Raw genomic sequence first — 23,371 nt, 5'->3', positions numbered from 1 at the left:
GAGAGAGAGAGAGAGAAGGAGAAGAAGAAGAAGAAGAAGAAGAAGAAGAAGAAGAAGAAGAGATTTCACATTTTAAAAGAAAAGTAGAAATGCTCATCATCCCATAAGCACAATGCACCAGTCATACTGGCATTCCTAATAGAATGACATTAGCAACTGGTAAGAGAAAAAAGAACAAAGCTCGTTAGACTATGTAATTCAGTTTCTATAAACCAGGTAGTTAAAGTGAAGGGTACTCTGCTAGGCATTGGACAGAAAGAGTTGGATATCCATCATAAACCTTATAGTCAAAAGAGGTGGTAGACCCATACAAAAACAGGTAAAATATAAAATGATTCATGATATGTATATAAGATACGGAAATAGTTCTATCAAGATTGACAATCTCCTGACTTGAGGAATATCACTGCTTTGGATATTATTTAGTACAAATTGGTCAATGATATTTTCAGGGGTTATTTGTTGAAGGATTTTTGTAGCAGAACTATAGTTATAAAAATTTGAAATTCATTTAAATATCCAACAATAACAAGTTGGTTAAATCGATTGTGGTTAATTAGTGAAGCAGAATGTGATGATGGAATTAGAATTATAGTGTGAGGGATTGAAATTTTCTTTTTAAAATCTGGCAAAATTCAATGTGAATAAAAGCAGAATCAAGAAAAAGACTAATCACTTAATAATTGATAGGAAAAGTATATGGAAAAAGAATGAAGAAAAACTCCTATAAAAACTTGAAGGGAGTTATTTTAAAAGTTCATATAATTGTAATGACACTATAGTAATTTTCAATCAACATACAGTAAACAAATGACCGAATTATCCTAATAATAGGATGTCAAGAAGTTCTTTAATCAACTTGATGAGATATAGAGTATTTGTAATTTTTGAAGGAAATTCATAAAACAAAAGGAATTTCTAGTGATAAGTTGAAGGTATCAGTGCTGTCCTTTGGACCTTTGTAAAAATCAAGTTAGATATGCCTGGAGGGAGCTTTCTGTACATCAACAAGAGTTTGGAGAAAAATATTCTGTTCTTGACTATATTTTTCAGTTTTTCACTTGTATCTCTTCCAGAGCAAAGGAAAGGGGAAGTATATTTCTCTTTCATGCCCTCTGTTTATCAATGTTATCTCACAGCAAATAGTAGCTCTAAGTTGTCATGCAAGTTGAAGACTTTGGTCAAGAGTTTGACTTCTGGAAATAGTATTCTGTTTAAAAGAAGATAGTCCTCAGATTGAGATTTTAACTGGTCATAAGCCATAAACACTAATTCTTTCTGAAAACTTTCTGAAAATAAGAAATACCTTATAAAATTATGTAAGCTGCACACAGTGTTGAGTACTATCAAGAAGTAAAGTAGCATCCAGAAGAGATTCAAAGTTTAAGGAAATCAACAACCCGCAGCCCCTGGAAACTAGAATAGCTCTTTCTTGCATGTACTTTGGCTACCTAAATTTCTTATATATGGACATCTCCATTTGTGAACTTTACTCTCAAAGTTAAGAGGTAAGTACATTTGTAGTATGCTACTCTTCATGTTCTTCCATTTTAGTAAATGCCTTTTGTCTTGGGCTAGTTGCATCCTTTTGTTTACTAGAGTAAAAGATCAACATACTACCAGGTGTTCATGAGCTGCAGTTTCAGTTTTAAGGACAAACAAAGTCCCTTGAATTTGGAGCAGCAGTCTACTGGGGGACCGAATTTGAGAGGGCTAATTGGGTGGATAGCTCATAAGAAGACTTACATGATATTTCATTCATTGAAAATAATTTTGAGTTAAAATAGTGAGAAAGCACATTTAGTTGACTATTTTGTTTTCAATGTCAGACTTTTTGCAAGAAATCACTGTGCAATAAATGAATAAAATGTGTTATTATTTCATAGGAAGTCAGTCCTTATTTGGCTTTCATCTTATAAATAATGAAAAGTGGACATTAAATAATAGAAGTTGAAAGCTGGAAGCTTTCATTATTTACATTTCTATGTAAGGAGTATACTCTTCTTCAGTAACCCTTACTATCTTTGCCCAATGGAATTATCCCCTTTCCCATATTAATTGCCCTCCATGTGAACAATTCACTTCAGAATATAAATTTTGGGGGTGGAACAAAGATGGTGGAGTAGAAAGATGAGTATGCTCTAGCTCTTCTCCCACAGCACATAAAATACCTGTGTATTTTACGTGAGTGCCTCTCAACAAATTCTAGAACAGTAGAAGCCAAAGAAAGACAAAGTAGAGGAGACTTTCAGTCCAGGGTGACCTAGAAGGCCAATGGGAAAGGTCTATCACACCTCACACTGAGCTGAGCCCAGGCCAACCTTGACCAAGCAGCACAGGGAGGAGGATTAGAGCAGGCCTCCAGGGTGGAATCCCCAGTGGCAGCAGTGGTGGTTGACAGATCCCTTAACCCACAGGTGCCAAAGGTCACTAAGAGGGTTTTTTCAGCTGGCCAAGAAAGGAGCAGGGTCTCCCCCATAGCTTCAGACTCAGGCAGAAGCTGCAGAGATCTCAGTTGGCAGCAGTGGCTCCCACAACAGGCAGCAGCCAGCATCCATTGTTGAAGGCCTTATTGTAAAGCCCCTGGTAGAATTGAGCAGTTGATCTGAACCTCAGTCCTGAGTGCTGGGCTGGTGGAACTGGCAGTGTGGCTGTTGTGGAGAGGAAATACTACCTACTCACAGATTCTGGGCACAAAAGTTTCTGGTTGCTCCCAGATGAGTATGCAGGCTTTATTATGCCACCTTGGAGGAACTGAGATGTTACAGGTCCTCAGAGAATAGCCTGCTCTTGACAAAGAACCCAAAAGTCAAGTAATTGAATGGGAAAACGCACAAAAAAGGGGAAAAAATAAGACTATAGAAGGTTGCTTTTTTGATGAACAAGTATGTTCTCCCATCCTTTCAGGATGAGGAAGAACAATATTCACCACCAGGGAAAGACATAAAAGTCAAGGCTTCTGTATCCCAAATATACAAAATAAATATTCAGTGGTCTCAGCCCATGGAAGAGCTCAAAAAGGATTTTGAAAATCAAGTTAGAGAGATGAAGGAAAAATTGGGAAGAGAAATGAGAAAGATGCAAGAAAATCATGAAAAACAAGTCAATAGCTTGCTAAAGGAGACCCCCAAAATACTGAAGAGAATAATACTTTTAAAAATAAACTAACTCAATTGGCAAAAAAGGTTGAAAAATCAAGTGAAGAGAAAAATGCTTTACAAAGCAGAATTAGACAAATTGAAAAGGAGGTTCAAAAGTTCACTGAAGAAAATAGTTCTTTCAAAATTAGAATGGAGCAGATGGAAGCTAATGACTTTATGAGAAACCAAGAAATCACAAAACAAAACCAAAAGAATGAACAAATGGAAAATAATGTGAAATACCTAATTGGAAATACAACTGACCTCGAAAATAGATCCAGGAGAGACAATTTAAAAATTATGAGACTACCTGAAAGCCATGATCAAAAAAAGAGACTAGACATCATCTTTCATGAAATTATCAAGAAAAACTACCCTGATATTCTAAAACCAGAGGACAAAATTAATATTGAAAGAATCTACCAATCACCTCCTGAAAGAGATCCAAAATGAGAAAGTCCTAAGAACATTGTAAACAGATTTCAGAGTTTCCAGTTCAGTGAGAAAATACTGCAAGCAGCTAGGAAGGAGCAACTCGAGTATGGTGGAAGTACAATCAGGATAACAGAAGATCTAGCATGTTCTACATTAAAGAATAGAGGGACATGGAATATGATATTCCAAAAGTCAAAGGAACTAGAATTAAAACCAAGAATCACCTACCCATCAAAACTGAATATAATACTTCAGGGGGAAAATGGTCTTTCAATGAAATAGAAGGCTTTCAAGTATTATTGATGAAAAGACCAGAGCTGCAAAGAAAAGTTGACTTTCAAGCAAAAGAATCAAGAGAACCATGAAAAGGTAATTGGAAAAAAGAAATCATAAGGGACTTACTAAAGTTGAACTGTTTACATTCCTACATGAAAAGATAATATTTGTAACTCTTGAAATTTTTCTCAGTATCTTGGTAGTTGTTGGGAATACACACAGACACATATAATGTATATATATAGAGAGAGACAGACAGACAGATAGACAGACTGACAGAGCACAAGGTGAGTAGAATAGGAAGGGATCATATGTAAAATAATAAAATTAAGAGGTGAGAGAGCAATATTTTGGAAGGAGAAAGGGAGAAATGGAATGGGGAAAATTATCTCTCATAAAAGAGAGAAGAGAAAGTCTGTTCAATGGAACGAAAGAAGGGGGAAGTGAGAGGGAAAAAGTAAAGTTTACTCTCATCACATTTGGCTCAAGGAAGGAATAACATACACACTGGATTTGGTATGAAAACCTATCTTACAATACAGGCAAGTAGGGGAGAAGGGGATAACCAGGTTGGGAGGGTTAATGGAAGAGAGGGCAAATGGGAGGAGGAAGCAATTAGAAGTAAACACTCTTGGGGAGGGACAGGATCAAAAGCGAGAATAGAAGAAGTGAGGAGCAGGATAGAATGGAGGGAAATATAGTCTTATACAGCATGATTATTATGGTAGTCATTTGCAAAACTACATATACGTAGACTATATTGAATTGCTTGCCTTCTGAGTGGTGATGGGTGGGGACGGAGGAAGGAAGATAAGTCGGAACTAAAAGTTTTAGGAACAAATGTTGAGTATTGTTCCTGCATACAACTGAGAAACAAAAAATACAGGTAATGAGGTACAGAAATTTATTGTGCTCTACAGGACTAAAGAGAAGATGGGGATAAGGGGAGGGGGGGATGTAAGAAGAGAGGGCAGCTTGGTGGAAGGGATAACCAGAATGCTTGGCATTTTGGGGTGGAGGAGGAGAGAGATGGGGAGAAAATTTGGAGTTCAAAATTTTGTGGAAATGAATGTTGAAAACTTAAAATAAATTAATAAAAAATTTAAAAAAGAACATAACTTTTGCTTATACAATATCTTTTCTCCCTCTTCAATTGGAACCTTAACTATGTAGTATTACTGGCAGTTCATTTTGATAAGAAAAATTTAAGATGCATTTGGTCTTCATTTACTTAATGTAATTAACGTAATACACTAGAAAAAGAATCTTCTCATATACTTTAAATGGTTTTAATAGAGAAATTAAAGTTGTGGGGAACTAAAGAAAAAAAGTCATTTCAAATGAAACAACTTTTTATAGCAGGAGAAATAATATTAGAAAATATTAACTCTGCAGGGAACTTGAAAAGTACTCAGATAAGTTGCTTGAAAATTTAGGTATTAATATTTTGCAGTTTTCTTTCCATTTAAACACAGAATGCTTCAATAAATTTAGTGTGCAAAAGCTGTCGCTGGAAATTGGTTTAAGTGTGATTAGTAATTTTTTCCATTAGAATAAAAATCACTAATAATTTCATTTCCAACTAACTGTCTTAAAACATAATAATATGTTTCAAATAATTGCTGAAATTAAGAAGCTAGAACCATATATAAAGAAAACTCTCCTGAAGAGGATATAAAAAAATTTCAAGAAAAAAAAAACTTAGGAAAAATGAGAGAGAGAAATGTCTTGAAAATAAATTATGATAATCTAGAATTTACTTGATGAAATAAGAGCACTACTTTTTTACACAAACCATAAAGCATGAAATGTCCTTTGTCAAACTTTGAAGCTACATGCCCAATTTATTGATCTTTATCTCTGTTTTATTCATGTAGGCATTCAAAGATATAAAACTTCCCCTAAGAACTGTTTTTGAAGTATCCCATAAAATTTGGTAGGCTGTCTCATTATTGTCATTCTCTTGAATGAAGTTGTTCATTGTTTCTATGATCTGTTGTTTAACACACCCATTCTTTTGGATTAGATTGTTAAATTCCCAATTAGCTTTTGGTTTATATTTCCATGGTCTTTGATTACATACAAGTTTTATTGCATTATGATCTGAGAAGAATACATTAACTGTTTCAGCCTTTCTTCATTGGATTGTGAGGTTTTTATGACCTAGTACATGGTCAATTTTTGTATATGGGCCATTTACCTCTGAGAAAAAGGTATATTCCTTTATATTCCCATTCAATTTGCTTCAGATATCTATCATATCTACCTTATTCAGTGTTCTCTTCACCTCCTTAAGTTCTTTCTTATTTATTGTGAGGTTAGAATTATCAAGTTCTGAGAAGGGTAGGTTGAGGTGCTCCACTAGTATAGCTTTGCTACTTATTTCTTCCTGTAACTCCCTTAACTTCACCTCTAAGGATCTGGATACTATACCAATTGGAGCATATATGTTTAGTAATGAAATTGCTCCATTGTCTATGGTGACTTTCAGCAGGATATAATTTCCTTCCTTATCTCTTTTGATTAGATGTATTTCTTCTTTAGCTTTGTCTGAGATTAGGATTGCTATCCCTGCTTTTTTTATGTCAGCTGAAGCACAAAATATTCTGTTCCAACCTTTTACCTTTACCTTGTATGTATGCCCCTTTGCAAAATGTGCTTCTTATAAAGAACATATTGTTGTATTATGGTTTTTAATCTATTCTGCTATCCTTCTCTGTTTTATGGGAGAGTTCATCCCATTCACATTCACAGTTATGATTACTATCTGTGTCTTTCCCTGTATTCCCTTTCCCCTTGTTTATGCTGTTAATTCTCTCTTCTCCCTTTCCCTCCACAATATAGTTTTAATTTTTTGACCACTGCCTCTCTCAGTCTTTCCTCCCTTCTTTCACTCCCCTCCCTTTTAATCCCCTTTTCCCTTACTAATACTTCTCTCCCTTTTAGCCTCCCCTCCCTTTTCTTTCCCTCTTCTCCTCCTACTGCCTATAGAGCTAATTGTATTTCTATACTTAACTGAGTTTGATGTACCCTCCTTGAATCCAATCAGATGAGAGTTCTCAAACAATTCTCATCTCCCTCCCTGCTGGGGATGGAAGCTCAATTCCATGTGGACAGTCTCGGGCGGGTAAAGGTGGGAACTTCTAAATCTTAGAGTTCTCACGAGGACCCCCAGGAAACGGCTGGGAATCGAGGTGAACCGAGCGATCTCGTGTATTTCCGCTTCTTCCTGTGAGAAACGTGATGGGAGAGAGCTCTCCCCGCCCTCGAGACTGTCCCGGGTCTGGGCACACCTATTGTTATCTAACAGGCACGGTATTCAGGTGCAAACTATGTGGCTGGAGAGCTTAATTAGGATCAGGAAAGCCTGAAAGCGCTCTTAGCTTGGGAGGGGTCGTTACAGGACAAAAGGCCTCTCCTCCCTTTCCCTCTCTTCGCTCTTCCCTCCCCCTCTCTTCCCACTTACACTTCTACTTCCAATCTCTTATTATAAGATCTTTGCCTCCTTGGGAGATTCCTCACTCCCTCCTAAGGAAGAATTCCCCCTGCACTTGTAACCAGAACCCTGAATAAAAGCTTAACCCTTGTTCGACTCTGGGAGGTCTCTTCTCTCATATGACTATCCGGTTTGGCCAGCCGAAGACCTGCGAGAGGTAAGGTAAGAAGACTCGGGTAGCCCTCAGGCCTTTAGGCCTGGCACCTCCCCTCTTTCCCTCTATTGTAACAAATTTTTGTGCCTCTTCCTGTGATGGAATTTATTTTTTCTGCCTCCATATTTTCACATTTCCCATTACAATCCCTTCACACCCTTAAATCACATTTGTTATCATCACATCATTTAATTTACACCTACTCCCTCTATTTATGTATATCCCTTTTACTTTTCTTAATAAATATACAGTTCTCAAGATTAACAAGTACCATCTTCCCTTATATGGATCTAAATAGTTTGCTCATATTGGGTAACAAGCTTTTTTTACCCTTTTTACCTTTTTATGCCTCTCTTGAGACCTGCATTTGAAGATCAGATTTTCTATGGAGTTCTGGCCTTTTCACCAGGAAGGTCTGGAAATCCTTTATTTCATTGATTGTGCATCACCTTGCCTGAAATATTATGTGCGACCTTGCTGGCTAATTAATTCCTGGTTGTAGTCTCAGCTCCTTTGCCTTACAGAACATCATATTTCAGTTTCTTTGGTCTTTTAATGTACAAGTTGAAAGGTTTTAATGTACAAGTTGTATCTGTTCTTCAATATTTGAATTGTTTCTCTCTGGCTGCCTACAGTATTTTCTCCTTCACTTGATAGTTCTGGAATTTGGGAATGATATTCTTTAGAGTTTTTTAGTTTGGAGTCCCTTTCAGGAGGTGAACGGTAAATTCTTTAGATGACTATTTTGCCCTCTGGGGGTAGTACTTCTTGATAATTTTCCTTGATTATTTCTTGGATCATATTATCCAGGCTCTTTTTCTTCATCATGGCTTTCTGATAGACTAATAATGCTTAGATTTTCTCTCCTGGATCTATTTTCCAGGCCAGTTGTATTTCCAGTTTACATTTTCTTCTATCTTTTCATTGTTTAGATTCTGTTTGACTGATTCTTGATATCTCATTGATTCATTAGCTTCTACTTACCTGATTCTATTTTTTTTTATCAAATTGTATTCTTCAGTTAATTTTTTCATCTCCTTTTCCAGCTGTGCAATTGTTCCTTCTAAGGAGTTATTTTAACCAGTTAATTTTGTTCTTCCTTTTCCATTTCTCCAATTTGACCTTTTAAGGAGCTGTTCTCTTCAGTGAATTTTTTTTCATATTTTAAAATCAGTCGCCAGTTTTTCTTCTATTTCTTTAATTTTGTTTTAAAAATCCTTCCTGAGCTCTTCCAAGAAGGATCTTTGTGTTTCAGACCAGTCCATATATCCTTCTGAAATTTCAGATGCGAGTACAGTCTCAATGCTTACCTCTTTGGTATTTGTGTTTTGTTTCTTGTCCCCATAGAAAAATTCTATGGTCTTTTCCTTCCTGCTTTGCTTCTTACTCATGATAACAACCCTTTTCCTGACTTGTAAAGTAGATCTCTGTGTCTGTGGCACAGCGAGCTCTGTCCCACATTGCTTATGCCTAAAACTTGAGACTTTGTGAATTGTGGCCTCTGGTTCTTTCAGGTAGAAACTAAAATGCTGCAGCTTACCTGGTGCTGAGCTAGCTGGTGTTTGAAAGCAGAGACAAGGTGTGGTCCTTTTGGGTTTTCCCCACAGTTATCCTGGAGACAGCTGGTTAAGTGTGGGAGAGGGGTGGTCTGGACATCAGACTCTCTTCTGTTGAGCTACAGCATAAGTAAGCAGAGCAACACGAACCCTCCTTAGTGATCTTTCTAGCCTCATGGGCTGAGAGTCTGTTTACCCCTTCTGCTGCTCCCACTCTTCTAAAGGTTTTTTTTTTTGTTTTTTTGTTTTTTTCCCAGGGAGATATTCTCCACACTCGTCAAGGACAACAATGAGAAGGGAGATAGCAATTACCACTCACTTCACAATCTTGGCTCCCAGAAGCAGAAATCAAATTGAAAATCCCCAAGTAAATAGCAAATTAGAAATACTGAAAACCAAAGAAGAGATTAATAAAATTGACATTAAGAGAACTATTGAACTGATAAATAAAACTAGGAGTTGGTTTTATGAAAAAAAAGTGATAAAACTTTGGTCAATTTGATTAAAAAAAGAAAGAAGAATCTCAAATTACCAATATCAAAAATAAAAAAGGATGAATTCACCTCCAATGAGGAGGAAATTAAAACAATAATTATAAGAAATTATTTTGCTGAACTTTATGCCTATATATTCAATAATTTAAATGAGATGGATGATTATTTTAAAAGATATAAATTGCTCAGATTAACAGAAGAGGAAGTTGAACAGTTAAACAATCCCATCTCAGACAAAGAAATTGAACAATCCATCAATGAACTACCTAGGAAAAAATCTCCAGGGCCAGATGAATTCACAAATGAATTCTATCAAACATTTAAAGAACAATTAATTCCAATACTATATAGACCATTTGGGAACATTGGGGAAGAAGGAGTCCTCCCAAATGTACAGAAGAACACATCATTCCCCAACTGATAAATAGTCAAAGGATATGAATAGGCAGTTTTCAGAGGAAAAAGTTAAAGATATCTATAGTCATATGAAAAAAGGCTCTAAATCACTATTGATTAGAGAGATGCGAAATCAAACAACTGAGATACTATATCACACCTATCAAATGGGCTAACATGACAAAACAGAAAAATGACAAATTTTTGAGAAGACATGAGAGAGTTGGAACACTAATTCATTGTTGGCGGAGCTGTGAGCTGATACAGTCATTTTGGAGAATAATTTGGAACTATGCCCAAAGGCCCACAAAAATATGCATACCCTTTACACCAGCAATATTGCCTCAAAGGTGGTATCTTCAAGGGATTATAAAAATGAGAAGGGGTTCCACATGTACAGAAATAATTATAGCAGCATTCTTTGTGTGGACCACAAACTGGAAATCAAGGGGATGCCCACCAAATGACTGAATTAACTGTGGTATATGAATGTTATGGAATATCATTGTGCTATAAGAAATGATGAACAGGAAGACTTCACAGAGGCTTGGAAAGAGTTGTATGAACTGATGATGAGTGAAAGGAGCAGAACTAGGAGAACTTTGTTCACGGCAACAACCACAGTGTGCGAGAATTTTTTCTGGTAGACTTAGAACATCATTGCAATGCAAGGACTTCAAAAATCCCTGATGGTCTCTTAAGGCAAAATGCCTTCCACATTCACAGAAAGAACTATGGAATTCCATTAGAGAATGTAGCAGATTATTTTTTTTTTGTATTATGTTTTGGTTTATTTTATTATTTCTCCCATTCTTTTTTAAATTCTTTTATGCAATATTACTAATGTGAAACTGTATCCAATAGAAATGTGTGTGCAGAACCTATATAAAATTGTATGCTGTCTTAGGGAGTGATGGGGGAGAGAATTAAGAAGGAGGAAGGCAGAGAGAAAAAAATCTAAGTTACATGGAAGTGATTGTAGAACACTGAAAACAAATAAAATTAAAAAAAAAATCTAAAAAAGAATGTCCTTTGGCGCTCACCCCACACTCTTTTGTAAAAGACAGAGCCAATGTAAGGAAGCAATAGAAGGTAAATTTAATTAATATGATGACTTGATTATTCAAAACTGACTAAGTCTTTTGTAAAAAATGTCACTGGTATGGAGGAAATCTTTTCTCGGTGAAAATCTACAGATAGTAATATAGTCCCTCCTACCCACCCACCACACACACACACACACACACACACACACACACACACACACACACATATACACACACCCTGCATGGTTATGGAGTTACCCGTACCTTGATTATACTTTTGATTTACTAATAGAGGTATCTGGAGCCTTCTGTGTTTGCAAATAGCAGACACAAGTTGCATAAGCTGAAGACTTTGGTCAAGAGGTGAGGTCAGGGTGAAACTCTATTCTTCCAGTATGAACATATCATTTAGTACACTAGATTTATAAATTTAAAATTATTGAGAACAGTCAAATAGATTTATTCGATATTGGAAATGAGTAGGTAATTCAAAGACTTTTATGAACCTAAAATTTTAATAAGTTACAGCATATTATAGTGGAAATTAAGTCAGCCTTAGAGTCAAGACAGAGATATAACTTGTGTCTTTGACACAGGCTAGGAATATATACATGGGTAAGTCACTTAGCCTCTTTGTTCCTGAAGGACAGTTGAACACTATTATTCATAGTTAAGTAGAGTCAACATAATAAAAATGACAATCTGACCTAACCTAATTCATATATTCAATGCCATTCCAATTAAATAACCAAAAACTCTTAATTTTACTTAATTAGAAAAAATGAGGAACTTCATTTAGAAGAACAAAAAGTCAAAAATATTAAAGGAAATAGGAAAAATTTAAGAGAAGAAGGTTTGCCAGTACCTGATCCAACTATATCATAAGGCTGTAATCGTCTCACCTATCTGGTACTGACTACTAAACAGAAAGAATGGAATGGAGTAGACATGCAATTTATACCAGCAAGTAAATATAGTAACCTTGTGTTTGACAAATGTGAAGACAAGATTTGGGGATAAAAATGCATTATTTAGTAAAAATTGTTGGGAAAATTGAAAACCAGTGTGGCAGAAATGGGGATAGACCAATATCTCATACCTTTAATCAAGATAAGGTAAAAAATGGATACATGACCTAGATATAAAGAGAGATATTATAAGAAAATTGGAAGAATATGAAACATTTTATCTGTCTGACTTATGGATAAGTCTGTGTGTGTTCATCCTTCATTGCTGAAGAAGACCACGTCATCAGAGAAACAATGACATGACTTACACTTACTTGACTTTATTTTGAGTGAGGGAGGGCTGTGTAGGTCACCAGCCTCACTTCTCCTCCAGAGCCATCTGAATCCAGTGGCCATATATTCCTCAAGATGACTAGAGATGACCCAGGATGAGGCAATTGGGGTCAAGTGACTTGCCCAAGGTCACACAGGTAGTGAGTGTCAAGTGTCTGAGGTGAGATTTGTACTCAGGTCCTCCTGACTCTGGCACTGGTGCTTTTATGGATAGGTGAATAATTTATGAATGAACAAGAGATAGAGAGCAAAGTGAGATATAAAACGAATAATTTTCAATACATTGAATTAAAAAGTTTTCGTACAAATAAAACAGATGTAGCCAGGGTCAGACAGGAAGCAGAAAATTGGAGAAAAAGTTAAAAGAACTTCTCATATATCTCAAAAATATGAAGAATTGCCAAATTTATGAAAATATTATTCATTCATCAATTGATAAATACTCAAAGGATTTGGATAGGCAATTTTCTGACAAAAAAATCAAAACAATTCATAGTCATACAAAAATTATCTAAATCTTTTTGTTTAGAGAAATGCAGATTAAAACAAGCTTGATGTGTCATTTTAAGCCTACTAGATGGTTAAAATAATTGAAGGGAAAAGTTGCAAATGTTGGAGGGAATGTGGAAACATGGGACACTAATTCATTGTTTGTGGAATTGTGAACTGATCCAACCATTTTAGAAAGCAATCTGGAATTATGCTTAAAGAGTTATTAAAGAGACCATACACTTTGACCCAGTAATGTCACTACTAGGTGTATTTCCAAAGATGATTAGGGGAAAATGAAAGGGGCTTATACATTCTAAAATATTTGCATCAAGTTTCGTTGTGGTGGCAAGAAATTGGAAATTAGAGGGAATCCCATCAGTTAGGGAATGGATGAACAAGGTGTGGTATATGATTGTGATGGGATATCACCGTACACTAAGAAAGGATGAGCTTGATGATCTTAGAAAAACATAAATAGACTTGTGTGAAATGATGAATACCAGAACCTCAGGTCCAGGAGCACAAAGTCAGTGACTAGTCCCCAGGCCCCCAGTACAAGAAAGTTGTAACATTGCCCCTGTTACCCAGGAGCAGAGTTGAACTTTTAAAAAAATGAGCAAAAAACAGAAAAGAGTCTTGATGATAGAAAGCTATTACGGTGAGAGAGAAAATTAAAAAAAATCTTAGAAGAAAACAACAATATCAAAATGCCTACATGAGAGGCTCAAAAGGGAAGACACATTTCTCTCAAGCCCAAAAAGCCTTCTAGGCATAGCACAAAAAGGATTTTTAAAAATCAAGTAAGACAAGTAGAAGATAAATTGGAAAAAGAAATGAGAGGTATGAAAGAGAGAGTCAACAGCTTAGAAAAAGAAGAATAAAAATTGACCAAAGAAGACAAATACTTATAAAATACAACTTCCCAAATGGGGAAAAAAAATCCACTGAAGAAAGCAGCTCCTTTAAAAATAAGAACTGGCCAAATGGAAAAGTAGGTACAAAAGCTAACTAAAAAAATAATTCCTTAAAAATCAGAACTGGAAAAGTAGAAGCTCCTGACTCTATGAAACATCAAGAATTCGTGACACAAAATCAAAAGAATAGAAAAAAAGCTATAAAATGCCTCACTGAAGAAACAACTGACCTTGAAAATAGAACCAGGAGAGAAAATTCCACAATTATTGAACTACCTGCCAGTCATAATAATAATAATAATAATAATAATAATAATAATAATAATAATAATAATAATAATAATAATAATAATAGTAATAATAATAATAATAAAAAGATCCTGGAAAGCTTCTTTCAACAAATTATACAGGAAAACTATTACATTCTAGAACCACAGGTTAAAATAGTTATTGAAAGAATCCACTGATAAAATTTCATGAAATTTCAAAGTGAAAACTACAAATATTGTAGACAAATTCCAAAATTATCAGGTGAAGAAGAAAATTCTGCAAGTAGCCAGAAATAAACAATTTAAATATCATGTCACCACAGTAAGGATTAGGCAGCACCTAGAAGCTTCTACATTAAAGGATCTAAGGGCTTGCAATATGATGTTCTGGAAGGCAAAGGAGCTTGGATTACAACAAACAATCAACTACCCAGCAAAAGTGGGCATAATCTTTCAGGGGAAAAGATGCATGTTCAATGCCATAGGGTGTTTTCAGACTTTCTTGATGAAAAAGAAACAGACTTGAACAAAAAATTTGATCTCAAAATATGAGATTCAAAGCAAAAGTAGGGGAAGGAGAGAGAGAGAGAGAGAGAGAGAGAGAGAGAGAGAGAGAGAGAGAGAGAGAGAGAGAGAGAGAGAGAGAGAGAGAGAGAGAGAGAGAGAGAGAATAAACAGAAGAAAGTGGGATAGAGGGAAATCCACAGGGAGTAATCATAATGGTGAATATGAAATGGATGAGTTCATTTATAGAAGAGAAAAAGATCATGGAATAGATTAGGAACAAGAGTGAAACAATATATAGTCTACAAGAGACAGTCTTGAAAAAGAAATGCACACAAAGTTAAAATAAAGCTTTAGAACAAAATCGCATTTGTTTCAGTTGAAGTAAAAAAAGAAAGGCAGGAATAACAATCCAGATGTAAGTTAAAATAAAACAAAAAATAGGCAGTTTACTTTTTAAATGTGTAAAATGTATATATGTCTAAGACTGACAGTAATTGGGTTGTTTGTAAGAAAGATTAGAGTAGACTTGAGTATGATATGACTTTAAAAAGTAAAATCAAATCAGGAATGGGTAAAAGGAATAATTATTTTATATAAATGAGGTGCATGAGGAAGAACTGATTCAGAGGAATTTGATAGGGAGGAAGGGCTGGTATTTATGGTAACCTACTTTCTTTGCAAATGCATATAAGATGGAACTACACACGCACACACACATATATGTATATATGTATATACATATTCACGTGTATGTATGCACGTACATATAAGTATATGTATGTATGTACATACGTATATGTATGTGTATGTATATATGTATATATACACACATATATGTGCATATACACATACACTATACATGCATGTGAATGTATATTTATATATACATATACAAATAAAAGAAAATAAAAATATTATAAATTCAGGAGATATAAAACAGTAAGGGGATAGAGAGATGGCAGAGGATAAGAGAGGGATCTCTAGAGGAGCAGAGGAGGGAACAGGTTATAGGGGGCTACAGAAGGGTATTTAGATTTATGGGAGTGGGAGAAGGGACTCTTGGAGCCGGGTAGGCTAAGTAATAGGAGGGTAAGGTAGAAGTAGCAGAGTTGGGAGGAATGGGAAACAAGATATTTGCACAAACCTAAAAACAAAGATCAGGAGTAGAATTTATTAGGGAAAATGTGTCTATATAAGTATATGTGTGATTATGTACATGGTTAAGGGTGAAAAAAGAACAAAGTAAAAATGCATAGCAGAGAACAAAGGAAAATTTACAAGGAAGCAAAGTATAGCTCTCAACATAATATGTAGTAGTAATCATACAGGCTTTCTTAAAATGAAAATTTGTCATTATATATTTTGAATCCTCTCTTATGCTCTACTATGAACGTAATAAGCTTTTCTTTCATTACTTTGTATTTAAGTTCCAATATTTAAGTATATATTATATTCCCCCCCCGCTTCTGTATTTGTGTTCTGGTGTTTATAAAAACAAAAAACTGCATGCCCTTTGTCTCAGCAATTCTACTACTAGGTCTGTATCACAAAGAGATCAAAGAAAAAGGGAGAGTCCATATATGTAGAAAAATATTAATAGCAACTTTCTTTTGAGGAAGCATAGAATTGAAAATTGAGGTGAAACTCATCATTTGAGGAATGACTAAGGTATAGGATTGTGATGGATTATTATTGTACTTTAAGAAATGGGCAGGAGGGTGGTTTCAGAAAAAGAAAATCCCAAGAACTATGCGAAGTAAGGCAAAGTGAAGTTAGAATTGGGGCATTATTGCACTCAGTAAAAATAATGTTGTAGTGCTGAACTGTGGAAAAACTTGGTTATTTTGATCACGTTGTTTTAAGACAATTCCAAAGTACTCATGATGAAAAAGTGCTATCCACCTCCAAGGAGAGAACTGATGATCTCTGAGTGCAAAGCTGTGAGGTGTGATTTCCCACTTTTTTTTTTCTCTTCTTGTACTATGGCTAATATGGAAATGTGTTTTTCATTACTTCATATATATAATTGCTATGATATTGGTTGTCTTCTGAGTTGGTTGGGAAGACAGAAGGAACTAGGAGAGTTTTCAGAAGGAGGGAGGAAGATAATTTGGAGCACAAAATATAAAAATAAAAAAATATTAAATATAAAAAAATAATATTTTTAAAAAGAAAAATGTTTTGGGGCAAAACAATAAAAGAAAATATTAAAGTAATGTAGAAAACATTGAAATAATTCCCTGTAAGTGAAAAGTAAAATGAGTAAATGAACCAAGTGAAATGAAGTAAGAAACAAGTGAAAAATTAGCTTCACCCCTTTGATGTGGTTTCTAGATTTCTGAAAAATTGAAGTCCTTTGTCACTACAGCAATCTTTTGGCCAGGCTTTGATCTCTTAGGGAAATTCCTTATCAACTTTATTTTTCTCATTAATTGGTCTATATGGATAACTATGTGAGGTGTTTAGGTTACAAGTATGGTCAGATATCAAATCCGAAACAAACTAGGTGTTGTGAGATAAGTAACTTTTCATTCACCTCAGGTATTTATTTTAATATTTTCTACATTCCTTTAGTACTTCCTCTTTTATTGTTGTGTTGCTGTCATGATATAAATAATTTTGATTTGTGTATGTATTGTTGTTTTGTTGCTGTTTAATGCTAGACATGATGAATGTCTTCTGACTTTATTCTTGATGACAACGTTTTTTATATAAATTCTCCTAAGTAGTCAGTATTTGACCAATTCCCTTTCTCAATACTAAAACAGATTTTCCAAAAGATTTTTCAAACTTCTTCTGTGCTCAATTTTTCCTAAAATCATGAAGTGTGATTTCGGTGCATTTATTTGGTTGTGATATGTGTGTGTGTGTGTGTGTGTGTGTGTGTGTGTGTGTATATATATGTATGTATGTATGTATGTATGTATCACACACACGTACTATGTGAGATGAACAAGGATCTCACGAACAGATTTTTTTTTTTGGAACCTTGGGCACATATTCAAACAAAACCTACTAAATTCTCTTTTTTGTCTCTCACATGTGAATCTATTATACATTTCTTCTTTGATAAGAATCTGCAACTCTCTATAGAGAAGTATTTAATTTTGTCATCATTTCTTTATATCTTCTGTTTTCATTTATGGTGTGAATTATAATAATGATATGGTTCATTTCTACTAAAAACTTGACTACTTTCTCACTGGTCATTAAGACTAGTGACTTAAGGTTAGAGATTTATTATTTTGATCAAATTTTGCAAATAGCCTAACAATATGGAATTATTAGCACATTCTATCCAAATTTCTATTTCTCTGCTACCATAAGTATTGGAATGGAAATCGATCACCACAAAGAAGCATTTCATCTTTTTCTTTGTTTTGTAGGTTGACATGGAAAAAGGAGTAAATTTTAAATAGTTGGTGTATTAATGATAAGCTTCTCTAATTTGTTTAGCCTACTCTTCAGAAAACTAACACAGTGTGCCAGCAGTGTACTCAAAGGATAGCTACTTTCATAAAATATTCAGGAGATTGCTGTCCACCAACATACAGTTCAAAAACCCAGGATCATATGTTTGCTATGAAGAAATACTGGAGAAATTTTTTTTCCCAATTTATTCATTTCTTTTTAGTTTTCAACATTCATTTCCACGAGTTTCAAATTTTATCCCCATCTCCCTCTTCACCCACCCCAAAACACCTTGCATTCTGATTATCCCTTTCCCCAATCTACCCTCCCTTCTATTAAACACCTCCTTTCTCTTATCCCCATCTTCTCTTTTTTCTTGTAGGGCAAGATAGATTTCTATACTCTGTTACCTGTATTTCTTATTTCCCAGTTACATGCAAAAACAATTCTCAACATTCATTCCTAAAACTTTGAGTTCTACCTTCTCTGCCTTCTTCCCTCCCCACCCATCCCCAATGACAAGACAAGCAATTCAATATAGATAGGTTTCCATACCAAAGTGATTGTGCATTTTACTCCTTCCTTGAGTGAAATGTGATGACAGTAAGATTCATGTTTTCTCTCTCACCTCTCCACTTTTACCCTCCATTGAAAAGTCTTTTTCTTGCCTCTTTTATGGAGATAATTTGCCCCATTCCATTTCTCCCTTTCTCCTCCCAATATATTCCTATCTCACTCTTTAATTTCATTTTTGTAGATATGATCCCATCCTATTCAACTCACTCTGTGCATGTGTGTGTGTATGTGTGTGTGTGTGTGTGTGTGTGTGTGTAATCCCATCAACTACCCAGATACTGAAAAAAGTTTCAAGAGTTACACATATTGTTTTTCCATGTAGGAATGGAAACAGTTCTACTTTAGTAAATCCCCTGTGATTTCTCTTTCCTGTTTTCCTTTTCATGCTTCTCTTGATTTTTGTGTTTGAATGTGAAATTTTCTTTTCAGCTCTGATCTTTTCATCAAAAATATGTGAAAATCTTCTATTTCATTGAATGACCTTTTTTCCCTTTCAAGTATTATACTTAGTTTTGCTGGGTAGGTGATTCTTGGTTTTATTTCTAGTTCCTTTGACTTCTGAAATATCATATTCCAAGTCCTTCAGTCCCTTAATATAGAAGCTGCCAGATCCTGTGTTATCCAGATTGCATACCTACAATACTCGAATTGTTTCTTTCTGACTGCTTGCAATATTTTCTCATTGAACTGGGAACTTTGGAATTTGGCTACAATATTCTTGGGAGTTTTCTTTTAGAATTTCTTTCAGGAAGTGATTGGTGAATTCTTTTAATATTTATTTGACCCTCTGGTTCCAGAATATCAGGGCAGACTTCCTTGATAATTTCATGAAAGATGATGTCCAGGATCATTTTTTGATCATGGCTTTCAGGTAGTCCCATAATTTTTAAATTGTCTCTGCTGGATCTTTTATCCAGGTCAGTTGGTTTTCCAGTGAGATATTTCACATTGTCTTGCATTTTATCATTCTTTTGGTATGTTTTGTAATTTGTTGGTATCTTGTAGAGTCATTAGCTTCCATCTACTCCATTCTAATTTAAAAAAAAAATATTTACTTCAGTGAGCTTTTGAACCTCCTTTTCCATTTTGCTAATTCTGCTCTTTAAAGCATCCTTCTTCTCACTGGCTTTTTGGGGCTCTTTTACCATTTGAATTAGTCTATTTTTAAAGGTGTTAATTTTTTCAGCATTTTTTATGTCTCCTTTAGCAAGCTGTTGGCTTGCTCTCATGATTTTCTTGCATTGCCCTCATTTCTCTTCCCAATTTTTCCTCCACCTATTTTCCTTGATTTTTAAAATCCTTTGTGAGCTCTTCCATGGCCTGAGACTATTACTTATTTATTTATTTGGGGGTTTTGGATGCAGAAGACTTGACATTTAGGTCTTCCTCTGAAGATTCCTCTTCATTCAAAAGGATGGAAGAAAATACCTGCTCATCAAGAAAGTAACCTTCTATTGTCTTATTCTTTTTTTCATTTTTTGGACATTTTTCCAGCCAGTTACTTGACTTTTGAGTTCTTTGTCAAGGGAATGGTACACCCCGGGGGGCCTGTAAGTTCTCATTTCCTCCAAGGTGGCACAATCAAGTGAGAAGAGTTTACTTCTCTCCTGGCCTGTGCTCTGGTCTGTGAGTAGGATTCCCTCTCCAGAACCTCCAGCAGCTCCACCATGCCAGCCATCACTCCTCCTCACCCCAAGGCCACCACTCAGGGCTGAGATCCAGATCAACTGCTCAATTCATTCAGGGGCTTTAGGCCAGGGCTCCAAAAATGGAAGCTGTCACTGCCTGGGGCCAGGGGTAGACTACTGCTTTCCCTCCTCAACCAGGTGAAAGATCTTTCCCACTGACCTTGGAAGCTGTCTTTAGTCTTTGTTAGTTGAGTAATCTGGGACCTGTAGGTGGTGCCTTGAAGACTGCTTCAGTCCTTTCCTTGCCATGGCATGGGCCATGCTGTGCTATGCTCTGCTCTGAACCCAGAGTGATAGAGCTTTCCTGTCAACCTTCCAGGCTACCTAGGGCTGGAAATCCATTTCACCCTGTCTTTTGTGACTTTTGCTGCTCTAGAATTTGTTTGGAGTCATTTTTTTTCAGGCATTTTATTGGCTGTGGAAGGAAAGCTTCTAGAAATGTATCCTTCTACTCTACCATCTTGGTTTTGAACCCCCTGGAGTAGGGTTTTTATAGAGGATGATTATGTACTTTTTTTAATCCAGTTCTCATGATGAATATATAATGTTGTATGGTTTTAAAATAACTTAGTATTTAATATACTTTAAACAAGAGGTGTCAAATTTGTTGGCCACAAAATTCTCAAGGAAGGCTCAAAACAGAATAAAATGTAATTGGGAAATGTTTAGCAAAATAATTAAAAGCACAATATAGATAATATTAATTTGTGGCATAATACACATACACTACAGCACAGGGATCAATTTCTGTTTGACTATAACACTACTTTAAACAAAGTCTGGAAATAAATTAATTCATATCTATTTGGCTTCTACATACTTTTCCAATTTTACTTCACCTTACTTCCTTTTAGAGCCAAACTGACCTACTAGAAGTTCCTGAAAAAGGATTTCATTTCTCACCTTTCTACCTTCCTATAGTTTTGCCTATGATTAAAATACACTCACTCCCTCTCATCTTTGCCTTTTAAAATCTTTGCCTCTATTTAAGGCTCAGTTGCTATTACCTTCGTGAAACATTTTGACTTGTCTAGGTGTCAAGGTCCTCTCTCTGTTCAAATTATCTTTTGGTTTATTTGCTTTGTTTCTTCTGTGGGCATATTATAGGTACCCAAACAGATTCATTCCCTCCCTTCAGGGCAAGGACAATTTTGCTTTGTTTTTTTATCCCCAGCATTTAGGAGAGTGGCTAGTACATAAGCAGTGATTTAAAATGCTTGTTGAATTGAATTGAATGATACTCTGGCAATATATGCATCTGAAGAAAGTGTTGTCATCTTTAAAAAAAATTAAAGTATTGAATTGGCAAATGTTTATTCTATATAAATAAAATGAATGAAATTGTCAACTTAAAAACACAGCTAGTGCAGGTTATAAAAAATGATCATACCTATTTACACATATGCATATATATAAAATCGCTTGTGTGTATAACATGTATAGGTATGTATGCACAAAATTTATGGACTTTTGTGTGTATGAGTGTATACTTATGTGCATACAGACATATATATGTGCATGGATAAATAGGTAGATAGATAGTTATTCACTCATGCCTAATTTCTTATGAAGCCATTTGGCTTTTTTTTTTTTTTTTGGCAAAGATACTGAACTAATTTGCTATTTCCTTCTCTAGCTTATTTAACATATGAGGAAAATTTGGCAAATATTGTAATACTGATATGGTAGTATCCATTGAATTTCTAGTAAACATCTAGTACATACATGAAATACCTGTAAACCTCTAAAATAGAAAGTAAGTAAATATCTAAAGCCAGATTTGAACTCAGGAAGAAGAGTTTTTTGACTGTAGACCTGGCACTCCAACTATTTTGCCACCTAGCTGTCCATATCTGCATATCTGTATATGCATACATAGATATATTCATATATATGTACATACATAATACATAAATTGACATATTTATGCACATATATATATATATATATAAATTATGGCTTACTTATAGAAACAGATGCAAATGAAATTATTTCTTTTCCATACCAAAGACAATACTGTAGTGTAGTTGATTGGACTCTACTTGGTGTCTAAGCTTAACCCAAACTACTTTTCCAACCATATCGCTCATCCCTTTCCACCAAGTATAAACTCTGTTATTTTTTTAAAAATCACTTTTCTTGACATCTTTTGTTTTTATCATACCAAATTTTCCAGAATATCCCTCTTCCTCTCCTCTCATATAATATTATAAAAATAATATTTTAAGAAAGAAAAAAGAAGATTAATGTGGGAAAATAATCAACAGCAGTGAAATAAGCTAAAAATCTTACCCCTTTACTGACTATATTTCACTTTCCCACCTCTAAGGTTTTGTTCTGGAGGCCATCACTCCAAATGGTTATCCTCCTTCCCCACTAATGAAATCTAGATTAATTTCTCAAAAAAACTAGATCAATCTTATGAAAATGAATACCTTGATATGCTTCATCCCCCAATTACTCAGGCAACCAGGAAGGGCTGTATAAGGTGAAAACACAGAACAGCTTCATGTACCAACAATCCATTGGGGTGACAGATAGTAAACCCAACTGAATATACAGAAAATCAGCAACTCTGAGGCCAATTAAGCTCACACCAACCTTGTAGCAGACTCTGAGCCATTTTATGGTTCATGGATCTTCATGAGATATCCTTATCTTCAGAGAGTACTCTAAGTGTTGGTTATGGAGCTCTTAGGCACATTTTGTTTTATGGTTTTCAGAGAGATGTCCTTAACTTATTGTTTGTGCTCAAGCTTTGAACTGTCAGACTGATTTGTTTTTCAAAGTGACATAGCTCTGACACCTGGAATCCTTCACTCCTCATCTTGGAACCCTCCCTTCCCTTGGAGGATCCTCACATTTCTCCACCAATCCTGTATCTTCCTTTCTTTGAAAATCATATATATCTCACTCTTTCCAAGTGATCTTGGAACAGTGAGTTTGTGTTCTATCCTGTTCCACCCTGAAAGCTTCTTCTTCTCAGGCAATAAATGCATTTATAATCTGTGTAAACTGTGGTCAGGCTCTGGTTCATTCCAGGTTTCCATTTTTGGGGCATGGGGTTTCTTCTTAACTGTTCACAGGGGTTTTTCTTTAATGATTTTTACCTACTTGGCAAAGACCTCAAGGAGCACTTAAGTCTATGTGAGGGCTCCCACAATACTTTTCTTCTGTTCCAGTCATTTGGCATTTATCATATCTTAATTTATATTGCAAT

At 35.2% G+C, this 23,371-nt stretch overlaps 1 long non-coding RNA gene across 1 annotated transcript in view; it reads right to left on the bottom strand.

Moving 5' to 3' along the window:
• Positions 1-7,556: 7,556 nt before the first annotated feature.
• The window catches only part of LOC140503057 (uncharacterized), a 31,496-nt gene continuing 15,681 nt past the window's right edge, over positions 7,557-23,371 (bottom strand). The window contains exon 4 of the long non-coding RNA XR_011966692.1: positions 7,557-9,176. This is a non-coding gene — a long non-coding RNA (uncharacterized lncRNA). The remainder of the gene's footprint in view (positions 9,177-23,371) is intronic.

This window comes from Notamacropus eugenii, chromosome 5 (genome assembly GCF_028372415.1).
Source record: "Notamacropus eugenii isolate mMacEug1 chromosome 5, mMacEug1.pri_v2, whole genome shotgun sequence".
NCBI classification, from domain to species: Eukaryota; Metazoa; Chordata; class Mammalia; order Diprotodontia; family Macropodidae; genus Notamacropus; species Notamacropus eugenii.
This window is presented reverse-complemented; position numbering and strand designations above follow the sequence as displayed.